Below are 17,325 nucleotides of genomic sequence, written 5' to 3'. Positions count from 1 at the left end.
AGGAATTTATCCAAAATTCCAACTAAAATGGAAATGATGGAAATGTTTGCCAAATGGGAAAATTCGATTAAAAGCGAGATTACTAACGTAAGGACGGATATGGGCCATCTGTTGAGGAGAGTAGAAGAAGCAGAGGAAAAAACAGGAAAACAAGCCCAAGAAATATCTGAATTAAAAGCGCAAGTAAGAAAACTGCAAACAGATCAAAGGGATATTTTATATAAGTTGGAAGACCAAGAAAACCAAAATAGACGTCAAAACCTAAGGATCAGAGCACTACCAGAACAGAACGGGGAAGACCTAGATATTAAAATGAAAAAAATATTTAATCCAGTACTAAATAGAGGAGAAGGTGATGAGTTAAAGATTGACCGAGTGCATAGGGTCAGGAAACCCCCGGGTTTGAATGAGGATGTACCTCGAGATGTCATCGTTAAATTCCACCTGTACGAGGACAAAGCCAAAATATGGAGTAAACTTAGAGGATTGCCCCCATTGCAGTATGAGAGAGTGGATCTCCAGGTGTTTACAGACTTATCGACAGGAACCTTAGCACAAAGACGGCAGAGCAGCCAACATCAAATACAGCTGGGGGTTCCCAGCATCACTAGTAGTCCAGAAGGAAGGAAGAACAGTGAGATTAAAGTTTATTGAAGACCTTCAGGAATTTTGTAAAAGACTAGATATTTCAGTCCCAAATTTCCCCAGTAGGCAAGAAAAAGGAAGAGGACGTAATACAACCTTATCCTTGTGAATAATCCAATATGGCTCTTTACAAGAAAGAGCAGCCAACTCTGATGCCCTTCTTGCAGAAGATATGGCAACCAGAAAAACTAATTTCCTTGTCAAAAGGACCAAAGGAATATGTCGTATTGGCTCAAAAGGTTGTTTCTGTAATGCTGACAGAACTAAATTCAAGTCCCAAAAGTTCAGGGGTGACCTAACCGGAGGATTAATCCGCGTTACCCCCTGAATAAAATTACAAACCAGAGAGTGCGCAGCAAGTGGTCGTTGAAAAAATACAGATAAGTCCGACACCTGGCCTTTGATAGTACTCAAGGCCAGCTTAATTTCTAATCCCATCTGTAGAAAGTCAAGGATCCTACCTATGACATATTTCCTGGGGTGCTAACCACTGGATTCACAACAGGAGACATATGCCTTCCAGACTCTATAATATATAACTCTGGAGGCCAGCTTCCTAGCATTAACCAAAGTAGATACTACTGAACCTGACAGCCCACGCTTCATTAGAATGTGGGTTTCAATAGCCAAACCATTAAATTTAGCATTTGTAAAGTAGGATGGAATACAGGACCTTGCGAGAGAAGGTCTGGCCATGGTGGTAGGGTCCATAGGACTCCTACTGCCATCTTTACGATCTCTGCATACCAAGATCTCCTGGGCCACGCCGTGGCCATGAAAATCACTGCCTTCCCTTCCCGCTTGATCCTGCGAAGAAATCGCGTAAGCAACAGAACAGGAGGGAATGCATAAATCAGTGAAAACTGATCCCACGGGAAAACCAAGGCATCTGTTCCGCATGCCAGTGGATCCTTTGTCCTTGACACAAACTTGTTGATCTTTCTGTTGAACCTGGACGCAAACAGATCCACGTCCGGAATTCCCCATCTTTGACATATTGATAGAAAGATGTCGGGGTGAAGAGACCATTCTCCCGGGAACAACTGCTGGCGACTCAAGTAGTCCGCCTGCCAATTCTCTATTCCTGGAATGAAGACTGCCGATAGGCAAGGTATGTTGTTTTCTGCCCAAGTTAGGATATGATTCACCTCTCTCTGGGCCGCACAACTTCTCGTGCCCCCTTGGTGATTGCTATAAGTCACTGCTGTGGCATTGTCGGATTGGAATCTGACAGCACAATTCCGTAATCTGAGCGTCCAGGCCTTCAGGGCCAGGCATGCTGCCCGAATCTCTAGAATATTGATGGACAAGGTCATCTCTGATTTGGACTATTTTCCTTGGACAGACGCTTCTTCTAGGACTGCTCCCCAGCCTAGAAGGCTGGCATCTGTTGTTACCACTTTCCAGGTAACTGGTAGAAAGGATTTTCCTTTTTGAAGATTCCTGGTTATCAACCACCAACTGAGGCTTTGACGCACATTTGGGGATAAACGCATTGGGAAGTCTAGAGCTTGGACTTTCTTGTTCCAAGTTGATAGGATACTGTTTTTCAGCAGTCTCAAATGAAACTGAGCTTAAGGAACAGCCTTGAATGAAGACACCATCTTTCCCAACAATCTCATGCAAAGTCGAATAGAAGGATTCTTCTTTGCTTTGACCACCTGAATCAATTCCCTTATGGAACTAATCTTTGCCTGGGGCAAAAACACCCTCTTCTGAGCTGTATCTATGATCAAACCAAAGTATTTCAATCTCCTTGATGGTTTTAATCTCCCTGGCGATTTTCCCATAAATTTCAGTACCATTAGCGGTAACCCCGAGCCACACTCGGGATTGCATTGCAGTATCCTGGTGCGGTATACTTACCTTGTCCCCAGGGTCCTGCGATGTCCCCCCCGCTGTGTCCGTGGGCTCAGTCCTCTGGCCGATGCCTCTGTGTTCTGGGCTCCATTCCCTGCAAGCATTGCGACGCATGGGGCAGAGCCCGGTGGCAAATTCAAAAAATTGAAAAATCATAATACATACAGTACACTGTAATCTTACAGATTACATTAGTGTATGGAATTATTTCACATCCCCTTTGTCCCCAGTGCTTTGTCCAATGCCCTGCATGCAGTTTTATATGATATATACTGTTCTTTCTGCCTGGAAACTGGAGATTGTCCATAGCAACCAAAAAGTGTCCCTTTACGACAAAAGTGGTTTTAGACCAGCTAGAAAACAGCGATAGTAAATTAGAACATTTGCAGAATTGAGCGATAGTGAATCGTGGAGAAATTCATTTTATTATTATTATATTATTCTTTTTTAAACTTATTTATATTTATTTATTATATTATAATTTATTATTTTGTGTTTCAAACTGTATCATTTAAGTGTGTTATTGTTAAGAATTACAGGCCTAAAACGCCAAAAAACGCCAAATTTCTATGCAAAATAATTGTACCGCTTTGAGACACAAAAATCTGACATAATCATACTGCCAGGGAGGTTACAGAAGATTTCTCTAGGTTGAGAATCCAACCTAGGTATTCCAGGTAGCTGACCATGGTGACCAAACTCTGGTTTAAGCGGGCTACCGACTGATCTATCAAGAGTAGATCATCTAAGTAAACTAGAATCGTTACACCCTGAGCCCTTAATCTGGCTAAAGGAGGAGCCAAGACCTTTGTAAACACTCGAGGTGCAGTAGCTAGACCGAAAGGCAGAGCTACAAACTGAAAATGAAGATTTTCTAGCTCGAAGCGTAGATATTTCTGGTGAGCGGGAAAAATAGGTACATGGAGGTAAGCATCCTTGATGTCGATTGACGCTAGCAGTTCTCCACCTTGTAGAATGGAAACCACTGATCGGATTGACTCCATGCGAAAAGAACGGATTTTCAAAAACCGGTTTAGATCTTTGAGATCTAAAATGGGTCTGACATACCCATTTGGTTTTGGTACTGTGAAAAGGTTTGAATAAAACCCTAACCCTCGCTCTTCCATGGGGGCCACCGATATCACCTTTTGAGACAAGAGATGGTCCAAAGCTAGAAAGAGAGACTTCTTTTTTTCTGGATCTCTGGGAACGTTTGATCTGAGAAAACGAGGAGATGGGAACTCTCGGAACTCTAGTTTGTATCCCAGAGATATTGAGGAAGCCACCCATTTGTCTTGACACTGTTCCTGCCAGACCCTTGAGAACTACAGAAGTCTTTCCCCCACTTGAGCGAGCGGGGGCACCCCTTCATAAGGAGGTTTTAGTAACTTGTTTTGCGGGTTTCCTTCCCCAGGTCCTCTTTTGTCCCTGGAGTTGACCCTGAGATTTACCTCTTGAACTTGACGGTGGAGGCCGTCGTGACTGCCTGGAGGCTGATGCTCCTGGCACTGCAGAAGAAGCTCGTTTAAAAGAAAAATGCTTAAACCTCTTCTTAACTGGCAAAAGGGAACTTTTCCCATTTAGAAATTCTTTGGATGTATTTATCCAGATCGTCCCCAAACAGCCGTTCACCGCGAAATGGAAAAATAGCCAAGAGCTTTTTGCATTGTGCTTCGGCTGACCAATTTTTCAACTATAGAATTCTATGCACATGCACCAGCCCAAGCATAAGTCGTGAGGCCTGGAGAATAGAATCTCTCATAGCATCTATTGTGAAACATAACGCCCCTGGTATTCCGGCCAAATATTGGGCCTGCTGATCAGGAATAATATTGAGCACCTGTTTAAACTGGTCTCTTAAGGACTGACATACACCAATCACTGCCAGCACAGGCTGAACCAATGAACCTGCCAGAGAAATATTGATTTTAAATAGGAATTCCAACTTCTTATCCGTTGGATCCTTCAGCATTTGAGCATTGTCTACCGGACAAGTCAAATTTTTATTCACATAGGATATAGCAGCATCAATTGCTGGAATCCCCCAGTTCTTATTAAACTCTTCCTCCATAGGATAAAGTGTAGAAAACTTTTTTGGAGGAAAAAACTGTTTATCTGGGTGCTCCCACTCAGAATACATAAGCTTTTTTCGCAATAAATGGATAGGAAAAGCGTGAATAGCCTGGGGAGGTTTTAGCGAACCCAAACAAGAAGTGGGCTCATCAACTGACTTAGCCAATGGCAGCATGAATGTGGAGCGAATTCAGTAAGAGATTGTACCAACAATTTTTCAGATTGTGAACCTGATCCTTCCGTATTTGACACTTCAGAAGAGGAGTCACCAGCCTCTTCCTGGTCCCCTGAGAGAAATTCATCATCTCTCACCACCTGTTCCTCAGTTTGAGGGTCCTGGGAAATGGAAGGGGACCTGTCGCGTTTAGTCCCACTCTGGGATGTGATTAAGGCATCAATCTTTTGTTCCAAGCCTAAAATGGTTGAGGAAAAAACCTCTTCAGTAATATATACAGGGGCTGCAGTGTTAAGAGTAGCTGCAACACCCGATGGCCCTGATGGCTCACTCTGACCAGCCATTTCAGAACTCTCAGAGGAGGATGCCATCTTTTTTGAGATGGTTCTAGGCTTTATTGTGGCTGTAGAAGTCTTTCTATAGCCCTTTTTGAGGTGTTTTTACCCCCCCCCTTCCGACCATAGCCCGATGCACAAAGCAGAGGTACTACCAGAAGGAACGCATCCATTGCTTGAGCAATAATCCAGCCTTGCCACTGCTATTAATGCTCAGCCTGATGCAATAGTAAATAGGAATAGGAATAGGAAATGCCTGTGTCATCAAACCTATTTTCATGCCCCTCTTTGCTCTTGTGTCCCTCTGTCAGCTTGCAGCAGCACAAATGGAGCTTTAAAAGCACATTCCCACGCTGGACGTTGGAGGACCCCAACACTGCGCTAAGCCCCGCCCCCTCCGTTGCATTTGGCCCCCCTCCTCTTTCTTTATTTTTAAAAAAGAGCTTTCCCGCGCGAGTGCGGGCCTCTGATCCTATGGGATCGTTCTACGAGAGAGGAATGGCGAGGAGGGGACCTGGAAGCTGCCAAGTAGGGGTGACGAAATAAAAAAACGGCATTGCTGATCGTTTTTCAGCTCTCCCCTAAAGCTCAGCCTCGTAAAGAGGGGGAGAGTACAGCCCAGGTGGTCTAGAGAAGAAAAAAAAAACCCAGACTTACCGGAGGTCTGCCTGCTAGCTGGAGAAAAAAAAGCCTGCTGCTCCTGACACATCTCTTCAGGAAGCATGAGAAGGTATGTGCTCCATACAGCCCCCAGTGGTGACACTTAGGCATGACAACATTTACTTCTTAAAGGAGACATTTCATAAGAAAATTTAAAAATTTCTTAGAAAACTCCACTTACCTTTCCCACTGCAGGGTTTTCTGTGGTAAAACCAACACACCCAATCTCCACCCTTCACGGTGGGTTCCGTTAACCAAACTTCAGGAACTGGGGACCCTCGTGGAACCCACAATCCAGGACCTATAATAGCACCCCGCCAGTAAAACTTTATGGCCTTAAATACCAAAAGTACTGGATCCCGGGGTCCAGCTCTCTAAAAAGAGAAGCGTTTACAAGCAAAACCTTGTTTCTTCGGATACGAGGCCCGGGCACCATTCAATTTGGCCTAAAGACACCTCAAATGGATCCAGCTGCATAGCTAGCCCCAGCAAGGATTGCTCCAGTGGAGCTCAGCACAGCACATCTTTACTCGCGACCAACACCGTAGACACTGGCGAAAAAACTGAAGTACTCCCAGTAGTGGAAGGGGTTATATAGGGAGTGGACTTCTTGTCTTAGGGTGTGCCAGTGTCCATCACCTGAAGGTGGCCTATAACCCACATAGTAACTACTATGGCTCTGTGTCCCGTGATGTATGATAAGAAATCCACTGCTCCCAATTTGCATAGGGGACTGCCAGACCAGAGTTCTGATCCGCCCTCCCAGCGTCATGGGGCATGGTGTTTCCAAATGGTGACACGGAAGTCAGTGAATTAACCACCGGTCACTGAAATGGTAAAAAAAGGGGGGTCACCAGGGCTCGCTCTAACAACACTAATAGGGCTCAAGCAAAACCTGGGTGATTGGTTTGACACCCATATAGCAAGTGCCCGGGGGTCCGTTATGGTTGCTATTCCCTAGACCTTGATTTTAAACAAAAATAATTGAATGAACATATATGGGTGAAAATCCTGTCACATTTCATCTGCTTCTTTAAACAAAAGCACATCTTCTCAGCCTATCATATACATTAAGCATATATGTAAGCAGTACATAGCCTATTATAAAAAGTGCATGAAAAACACATGGATCAATAAATTTGTATCATATGATCCTTTTTGACAAGAATACATATGAATGGCTAATTGTGGGGGGGGGGGGGACAATAAACAGGGGGGGGGGGTTTGTTTAAAACCGAGAAGTATGAGGGAGGGATTTGAGTGATATAGAGATGAACCCATAGAAAAGGCTTATAGCTAAAGGCATCGTTTAATCCAGGAAGTTTAAGAGCTGATAGATTATGAATCCACCGAGCTTCTCGCTGTAAAAGCAGCTTGTCATTGTCACCTCCTCTATCACAGGGCCGATCCTAGGGTCACAGACGCCTGGGTGCAGAAATATTTTGGGCGCCCCCACGGGGCGTGGCCATCTTACTAACTCCTCCCCTTTGCAAATGTTTCTATGGCAACGACTCAAACACAGATATGCTCCCCTAAGGAGTCTTTGTTAACCTGGGATCCTCCCATGATCTCTTAAAAATAAAGAGAACAAGATAGTCAGAGACTGCAAACATACTACAGGGGATGGTCAGAGACTGCAGATATACAAGAAATGGTCAGAGACTGCAGACATAGTACAAGAGATGGTCAGAGACTGCAGACATGATACATAAGATGGTCAGAGACTGCAGACATAATACAAGAGATGGTCAGAGACTGCAGACATAATACAAAAGATGGTCAGAGACTGCAGACATAATACAAAAGATGGTCAGAGACTGCAGACATAATGCAAGAGATGGTCAGAGACTGCAAACATAGTACAAGAGATGGTCAGAGACTGCAAACATAGTACAAGAGATGGTCAGAGACTGCAGACATACTACAGAAGATGGTCAAAGACTGCAGACATGATACAAGAGATGGTCAGAGGCTGCAGATATGATACAAGAAATGGTGAGAGACTGCAGGCATAGTACAAGAGATGGTGAGAGACTGCAGACATAATACAAGAGATGGTCAGAGACTGCAGACATGATACAAAAGATGGTCAGAGACTGCAGACATCATACATAAGATGGTCAGAAACTGCAGACATGATACAAGAAATGGTCAGAGACTGCAAACATGATACAAGAAATAGTCAGGGACCGCAAACATGCTACAGAAGATGGTCAGAGGCTGCAGTTATGATACAAGAGATGGTCAGAGACTGTAAACATAGTACAAGAGATGGTCGGAGACTGCAGACATAGTACAAGAGATGGTCAGAGACTGCAGACATAATACAAGAGATGGTCAGAGACTGCAGACATAATGCAAAAGATGGTCAGAGACTGCAGACATAATACAAAAGATGGTCAGAGACTGCAGACATAATGCAAGAGATGGTCAGAGACTGCAGCCATAGTACAAGAGATGGTCAGAGACTGCAAACATAGTACAAGAGATGGTCAGAGACTGCAGACATAGTACAAGAGATGGTCAGAGACTGCAGACATGATACATAAGATGGTCAGAGACTGCAGACATAATACAAGAGATGGTCAGAGACTGCAGACATAATGCAAAAGATGGTCAGAGACTGCAGATATAATACAAAAGATGGTCAGAGACTGCAGACATAATACAGAAGATGGTCAAAGACTACAGACATGATACAAGAGATGGTCAGAGACTGCAGACATGATACAAGAGCTGGTCAGAGACTGCAGACATACTACAGAAGATGGTCATAGACTGCAGACATGATACAAGAGATGGTCAGAGGCTGCAGATATGATACAAGAAATGGTCAGAGACTGCAGGCATAGTACAAGAGATGGTGAGAGATTGCAGACATAGTACAAGAGATGGTCAGAGACTGCAGACATACTACAGAAGATGGTCATAGACTGAAGACACGATACAAGAGATGGTCAGAGGCTGCAGATATGATACAAGAAATGGTCAGAGACTGCAGGCATAGTACAAGAGATGGCGAGAGACTGCAGACATAGTACAAGAGATGGTCAGAGACTGCAGACATAGTACAAGAGATGGTCAGAGACTGCAGACATGATACAAGAGATCGTCAGAGACTGCAGACATGATACAAGAGATTGTCAGAGACTGCAGACATGATACATAAGATGGTCAGAAATTTGCAGACATGATACAAGAAATGGTCAGACTGCAAACATGCTACAGAAGATGGTCAGAGGCTGCAGTTATGATACAAGAGATGGTCAGAGACTGCAAACATAGTACAAGAGATGGTCAGAGACTGCAGACATAGTACAAGAGATGGTCAGAGACTGCAGACATACTACAGAAGATGGTCAAAGACTGCAGACATGATACAAGAGATGGTCAGAGACTGCAGACATGATACAAGAGATGGTCAGAGACTGCAGACATGATACAAGAGACGGTCAGAGACTGCAGACATACTACAGAAGATGGTCATAGACTGCAGACATGATACAAGAGATGGTCAGAGACTGCAGACATGATACAAGAGATGGTCAGAGACTGCAGACATACTACAGAAGATGGTCATAGACTGCAGACATGATACAAGAGATGGTCAGAGACTGCAGACATGATACAAGAGATGGTCAGAGACTGCAGACATGATACAAGAGATGGTCGGAGACTGCAGACATGATAAAAGAGATGGTCAGAGACTGCAGACATACTACAGAAGATGGTCAGAGACTGCAGACATGATACAAGAGATGGTCAGAGATTGCAGACATACTACAGAAGATGGTCAGAGACTGCAGACATGATACAAGAAATGGTCAGGGACTGCAAACATGCTACAGAAGATGGCTAGGGACTGCAGTTATGATACAAGAGATGGTCAGAGACTGCATACATAGTACAAGAGATGGTCAAAGTCAGAGCCTGCATACATTGTACAAGAGATGGTCAGAGCCTGAATACATTGTACAAGAGATGGTCAGAGACTGCAAACATACTACAGGAGATGGTCAAAGACTGCAGATATGATACAAGAGATGGTCAGAGACTGGCTGCGTTTGATGGGCACAGTGGCTGCGTTTGATGGGCACAGTGGCTGCATTTGATGGGCACAGTGGCTGTGTTTGATGGGCACAGTAGCTGCTTTTAATGGGCACAGTAGCTGAGTTTGATGGGCACAGTGGCTGCGTTTGATGGGCACAGTAGCTGCGTTTGATGGGCACAGTAGCTGCTTTTAATGGGCACAGTAGCTGCTTTTAATGGGCACAGTGGCTGCGTTTGATGGGCACAGTGTCTGCTTCTAGGCGAGGCACAGTGTCTGCTTTTAGGCGGGGCACAGTGGCTGCGTTTGATGGGCACAGTGGCTACATTTGATGGACACAGTAGCTGCTTTTAATGGGCACAGTGGCTGGGTTTGATGGGCACAGTGGCTGCTTTTAATGGGCACAGTGGCTGCTTTTAGGTGGGGCACAGTGGCTACGTTTGATGGGCACAGTAGCTGCTTTTAATGGGCACAGTGGCTGCGTTTGATGGCACAGTGGCAGCGTTTGATGGGCACAGTGGCAGCGTTTGATGGGCACAGTGGCTGCTTTTAGGTGGGGCACAGTGGTTACGTTTGATGGGCACAGTAGCTGCTTTTGATAGGCACAGTGGCTGCGTTTGATGGGCACAGTGGCTGCGTTTGATGGCACAGTGGCTGCGTTTGATGGGCACAGTGGCTGCGTTTGATGGGCACAGTGGCTGCGTTTGATGGGCACAGTGGCTGCATTTGATGGCACAGTGGCTGCGTTTGATGAGCACAGTGGCAGCGTCAGATGGGCACAACAGTGGCTGTGTCTGATGGGCACAGTGGCTGCGTTTGATGGGAACAGTGGCAGCTTTTGATGGGCACAGTGGCAGCTTTTGATGGGCACAGTGGCAGTTTTTGATGGGCACAGTGGCAGCTTTTGATGGGCACAGTGGCAGCTTTTGATGGGCAGAGTGGCAGCTTTAATGGGCAGAGTGGCAGCTTTTGATGGGCAGAGTGGCAGCTTTTGATGGGCACAGTGGCTGCGTTTGATGGGCACAGTGGCTGCGTTTGATGGCACAGTGGCTGCGTTTGATGGGCACAGTGGCAGCCTCAGATGGGCACAACAGTGGCTGTGTCTGATGGGCACAGTGGCTGTGTTTGATGGGCACAGTGGCAGCTTTTGATGGGCAGAGTGGCAGCTTTTGATGGGCAGATTGGCAGCTTTAATGGGCAGAGTGGCAGCTTATGATGGGCAGAGTGGTAGCTTTTGATGGGCAGAGTGGCAGCTTTAATGGGCAGAGTGGCAGCTTTTGATGGGCAGAGTGGCAGCTTTTGATGGGCAGAGTGACAGCTTTAATGGGCAGAGTGGCAGCTTTTGATAGGCAGAGTGGCAGCTTTAATGGGCAGAGTGGCAGCTTTTGATGGGCAGAGTGGCAGCTTTTGATGGGCAGAGTGGCAGCTTTTGATGGGCTGTGGGCACAACAGTAGCTGTGTTTGATGGGCAGCACAGACTACTTACTTCCAACTTCTCCTGGTGCAGACAGTGCAGGGACAGGGAGGCAGGCAGCCGCAGATCTACTCTCTCCGGGAGGATTTCTTCCTGTTCCTCTTCTCTTCTCTCTTCTTCAGACCAGCCAGCACAAGTCCGCTGCAGCCACTCCGGCTCCGCTCCCTCTTCTTAGCCACGATCATGCTGTCTGAAGATGGCTGAGGTGGGCGGACCTCCGAGCTTCTTTACTAGCCGCGGAGGTGGCGTGCAAGGAATGCTGGGGCGGCCGCGGCGCGCTCTGATGCTGGGGCGGCCGCGGCGTCCCTGAGTGACGTCACTCTGCTCCACAGCTAGACGGCGATTCTAGCTCGGCGCCCCTCTTCTGAAGAGAAATGACAGCGCTGGGGTGCGGTGCACCCCGTGCACCCCGGCCAGGATTGTCGCTGCTCTCTCATTTACTGGTAAGTATTCCAAGCTGAAAAAATGCATTGTTGATAGATCGAATCTGTGAAAAAGACCCATATGTCTACTGATGGGTGTTTCCATTCTAGACTTGGAAACTAGGCTAACATGGTCACGGATTCAATGAAAGAAGGGCCTCTTTGTTTTCCCCACATAATATGCACCACAATCGCATATCATGATGTAGACCAGCCCCACTGATTGACAATTCGCCAGAAATTGCGGTTTGTAAATATGTCCATCGGGCAGTGTACTCTGCTGAGCTCCATAGATATACCTACAAAAGTTAAATTTGTTGCAGGGAAAAGTTCCCTTGCATTTGTTCTGACTTTGTATTTTGTATTGGTGGTGGCTATGGACCAAACTGTCTTTTAGTAACCTAGATCTTCTAAAAGTTATTTCAGGGTAGGTTTTTAGATATTTGGATACAGTTTCATCAAGTAATAGGTACCAATATTTCTGCATTATGCTGCGCACTTGTTTTTGTTGTCCCGAGAAGCGGGTAATCATTCTTACCCCAGCCTTGCATTTTGTTGGTTTTTTTGCCATGAATGAGTTGCACCCTATCCCAATTTCTGGCTTTGATATAGGCCTTTTTGAGGCATTTTTTACTGTAACCTCTTTCATGTAGGTGCAGTTGTAAAGCCTTGGCCTCTTTTTCAAAGTCAGCATCTCTGCTACAATCTCGCCTTATTCTCAAGTACTGACTATAGGGGATTCTCATCACTACAGGTGATGGATGGGAACTGTCAGCATGTAAAATAGAATTTCCTGCAGAGGATTTGCAAAATAATGTGAAGCCAAGGCTGCCATCAAGATTAACAAATATCTGAACATCTAAGAAGCTCAGTATTGGTTCATGATAGTTTATGTTGAATTTTAATTTAAAGTTGTTATATTTTAAGGTTTCAAAAAAGGTAAGCAGCTCATTCTGTGTACCCGTCCATATCAAGAAAATGTCATTGATAAAACGACACCATATTAGCTCCTTGCTGAAGAATTCCTGCATATCCTCACTGAAAAATAAGTCACGCTCCCACCCCCCAGGTACAGGTTGGCGTAGGATGGGGCACACTTGGTCCCCATTGCCACTCCCTGCACCTGAAGGTAATGGGACCGCCCAAAAAGAAAAACGTTGTTTGACAATATGAATCGTAGCAGGTCAAGAATAAATTTATTGTATGGTCCAGCTGTTCGATCTCGTTCTTGAATGAAACCCCCACAACCCCAACCCCAAACTCAAGGGAGATGGAGTTGTACAGGGCATCCACATCAATAGCCACCAATAGTGCACCCTCGGGGATATGTATCTCATGAGGGGCCTTAGAAGATCCATGGTGTCCTTGATATAGGAGGTCACGTGGGGATGAAGATAATCGTCCACCATCTGGCTGGCCGCCTCCATAAGACACCCATTCCCCGAGACTATAGGTCGCTCCGGGGGATGGGTTAAACTTTTGTGAATTTTGGGCAACACACAAAGTGTCAGTGTTTTCGGCGATTGAGTATTCAGAAAATCCCATTTTTTTTGTTAATTGGGTTATCATGATAAGCAGAACCTATCAGTTTCCTTTATCGTATGTCTATATTTTTGACAAAGCCCTCAGATACCCTTCTATACCAATTAAGGTTATTGAGAAGGTCCATAACTGTGATTTCGTATTGAGTACGGTCCATTACAACTAAGTTACCCCCTTTATCTGAGGGTTTAATGACCAAGTTGGAATTCTGTTGCAGCGAACAGGAGATGGTCAAAGACTGCAGATATGATACAAGAGATGGTCAGAGACTGGCTGCGTTTGATGGGCACAGTGGCTGCGTTTGATGGGCACAGTGGCTGCATTTGATGGGCACAGTGGCTGTGTTTGATGGGCACAGTAGCTGCTTTTAATGGGCACAGTAGCTGAGTTTGATGGGCACAGTGGCTGCGTTTGATGGGCACAGTAGCTGCGTTTGATGGGCACAGTAGCTGCTTTTAATGGGCACAGTAGCTGCTTTTAATGGGCACAGTGGCTGCGTTTGATGGGCACAGTGTCTGCTTCTAGGCGAGGCACAGTGTCTGCTTTTAGGCGGGGCACAGTGGCTGCGTTTGATGGGCACAGTGGCTACATTTGATGGACACAGTAGCTGCTTTTAATGGGCACAGTGGCTGGGTTTGATGGGCACAGTGGCTGCTTTTAATGGGCACAGTGGCTGCTTTTAGGTGGGGCACAGTGGCTACGTTTGATGGGCACAGTAGCTGCTTTTAATGGGCACAGTGGCTGCGTTTGATGGCACAGTGGCAGCGTTTGATGGGCACAGTGGCAGCGTTTGATGGGCACAGTGGCTGCTTTTAGGTTGGGCACAGTGGTTACGTTTGATGGGCACAGTAGCTGCTTTTGATAGGCACAGTGGCTGCGTTTGATGGGCACAGTGGCTGCGTTTGATGGCACAGTGGCTGCGTTTGATGGGCACAGTGGCTGCGTTTGATGGGCACAGTGGCTGCATTTGATGGGCACAGTGGCTGCATTTGATGGCACAGTGGCTGCGTTTGATGAGCACAGTGGCAGCGTCAGATGGGCACAACAGTGGCTGTGTCTGATGGGCACAGTGGCTGCGTTTGATGGGAACAGTGGCAGCTTTTGATGGGCACAGTGGCAGCTTTTGATGGGCACAGTGGCAGTTTTTGATGGGCACAGTGGCAGCTTTTGATGGGCACAGTGGCAGCTTTTGATGGGCAGAGTGGCAGCTTTAATGGGCAGAGTGGCAGCTTTTGATGGGCAGAGTGGCAGCTTTTGATGGGCACAGTGGCTGCGTTTGATGGGCACAGTGGCTGCGTTTGATGGCACAGTGGCTGCGTTTGATGGGCACAGTGGCAGCCTCAGATGGGCACAACAGTGGCTGTGTCTGATGGGCACAGTGGCTGTGTTTGATGGGCACAGTGGCAGCTTTTGATGGGCAGAGTGGCAGCTTTTGATGGGCAGATTGGCAGCTTTAATGGGCAGAGTGGCAGCTTATGATGGGCAGAGTGGTAGCTTTTGATGGGCAGAGTGGCAGCTTTAATGGGCAGAGTGGCAGCTTTTGATGGGCAGAGTGGCAGCTTTTGATGGGCAGAGTGACAGCTTTAATGGGCAGAGTGGCAGCTTTTGATAGGCAGAGTGGCAGCTTTAATGGGCAGAGTGGCAGCTTTTGATGGGCAGAGTGGCAGCTTTTGATGGGCAGAGTGGCAGCTTTTGATGGGCTGTGGGCACAACAGTAGCTGTGTTTGATGGGCAGCACAGACTACTTACTTCCAACTTCTCCTGGTGCAGACAGTGCAGGGACAGGGAGGCAGGCAGCCGCAGATCTACTCTCTCCGGGAGGATTTCTTCCTGTTCCTCTTCTCTTCTCTCTTCTTCAGACCAGCCAGCACAAGTCCGCTGCAGCCACTCCGGCTCCGCTCCCTCTTCTTAGCCACGATCATGCTGTCTGAAGATGGCTGAGGTGGGCGGACCTCGGAGCTTCTTTACTAGCCGCGGAGGTGGCGTGCAAGGAATGCTGGGGCGGCCGCGGCGCGCTCTGATGCTGGGGCGGCCGCGGCGTCCCTGAGTGACGTCACTCTGCTCCACAGCTAGACGGCGATTCTAGCTCGGCGCCCCTCTTCTGAAGAGAAATGACAGCGCTGGGGTGCGGTGCACCCCGTGCACCCCGGCCAGGATCGTCGATGCTCTCTCATTTACTGGTAAGTATTCCAAGCTGAAAAAATGCATTGTTGATAGATCGAATCTGTGAAAAAGACCCATATGTCTACTGATGGGTGTTTCCATTCTAGACTTGGAAACTAGGCTAACATGGTCACGGATTCAATGAAAGAAGGGCCTCTTTGTTTTCCCCACATAATATGCACCACAATCGCATATCATGATGTAGACCAGCCCCACTGATTGACAATTCGCCAGAAATTGCGGTTTGTAAATATGTCCATCGGGCAGTGTACTCTGCTGAGCTCCATAGATATACCTACAAAAGTTAAATTTGTTGCAGGGAAAAGTTCCCTTGCATTTGTTCTGACTTTGTATTTTGTATTGGTGGTGGCTATGGACCAAACTGTCTTTTAGTAACCTAGATCTTCTAAAAGTTATTTCAGGGTAGGTTTTTAGATATTTGGATACAGTTTCATCAAGTAATAGGTACCAATATTTCTGCATTATGCTGCGCACTTGTTTTTGTTGTCCCGAGAAGCGGGTAATCATTCTTACCCCAGCCTTGCATTTTGTTGGTTTTTTTGCCATGAATGAGTTGCACCCTATCCCAATTTCTGGCTTTGATATAGGCCTTTTTGAGGCATTTTTTACTGTAACCTCTTTCATGTAGGTGCAGTTGTAAAGCCTTGGCCTCTTTTTCAAAGTCAGCATCTCTGCTACAATCTCGCCTTATTCTCAAGTACTGACTATAGGGGATTCTCATCACTACAGGTGATGGATGGGAACTGTCAGCATGTAAAATAGAATTTCCTGCAGAGGATTTGCAAAATAATGTGAAGCCAAGGCTGCCATCAAGATTAACAAATATCTGAACATCTAAGAAGCTCAGTATTGGTTCATGATAGTTTATGTTGAATTTTAATTTAAAGTTGTTATATTTTAAGGTTTCAAAAAAGGTAAGCAGCTCATTCTGTGTACCCGTCCATATCAAGAAAATGTCATTGATAAAACGACACCATATTAGCTCCTTGCTGAAGAATTCCTGCATATCCTCACTGAAAAATAAGTCACGCTCCCACCCCCCAGGTACAGGTTGGCGTAGGATGGGGCACACTTGGTCCCCATTGCCACTCCCTGCACCTGAAGGTAATGGGACCGCCCAAAAAGAAAAACGTTGTTTGACAATATGAATCGTAGCAGGTCAAGAATAAATTTATTGTATGGTCCAGCTGTTCGATCTCGTTCTTGAATGAAACCCCCACAACCCCAACCCCAAACTCAAGGGAGATGGAGTTGTACAGGGCCTCCACATCAATAGCCACCAATAGTGCACCCTCGGGGATACGTATCTCATGAGGGGCCTTAGAAGATCCATGGTGTCCTTGATATAGGAGGTCACGTGGGGATGAAGATAATCGTCCACCATCTGGCTGGCCGCCTCCATAAGACACCCATTCCCCGAGACTATAGGTCGCTCCGGGGGATGGGTTAAACTTTTGTGAATTTTGGGCAACACACAAAGTGTCAGTGTTTTCGGCGATTGAGTATTCAGAAAATCCCATTTTTTTTGTTAATTGGGTTATCATGATAAGCAGAACCTATCAGTTTCCTTTATCGTATGTCTATATTTTTGACAAAGCCCTCAGATACCCTTCTATACCAATTAAGGTTATTGAGAAGGTCCATAACTGTGATTTCGTATTGAGTACGGTCCATTACAACTAAGTTACCCCCTTTATCTGAGGGTTTAATGACCAAGTTGGAATTCTGTTGCAGCGAACAGATGTCATATTTGAATGGGAGATCTCCTTCCATTTGGTCTGGTGGATTTCATTGGTAACCTGTTGTGTAAAATATATTTGGATTTGTTGTAAAGCAGGAAATGTTTGGGACTTTGGATTGTATTCTTTGGCAAAGAATGGAAGAAATGAAGCATCGGCAATAGGAAC

Source organism: Aquarana catesbeiana, linkage group LG02 (genome assembly GCF_042186555.1).
Source record: "Aquarana catesbeiana isolate 2022-GZ linkage group LG02, ASM4218655v1, whole genome shotgun sequence".
NCBI lineage: Eukaryota > Metazoa > Chordata > Amphibia > Anura > Ranidae > Aquarana > Aquarana catesbeiana.
Note: the sequence above shows the minus strand (reverse complement) of the source record.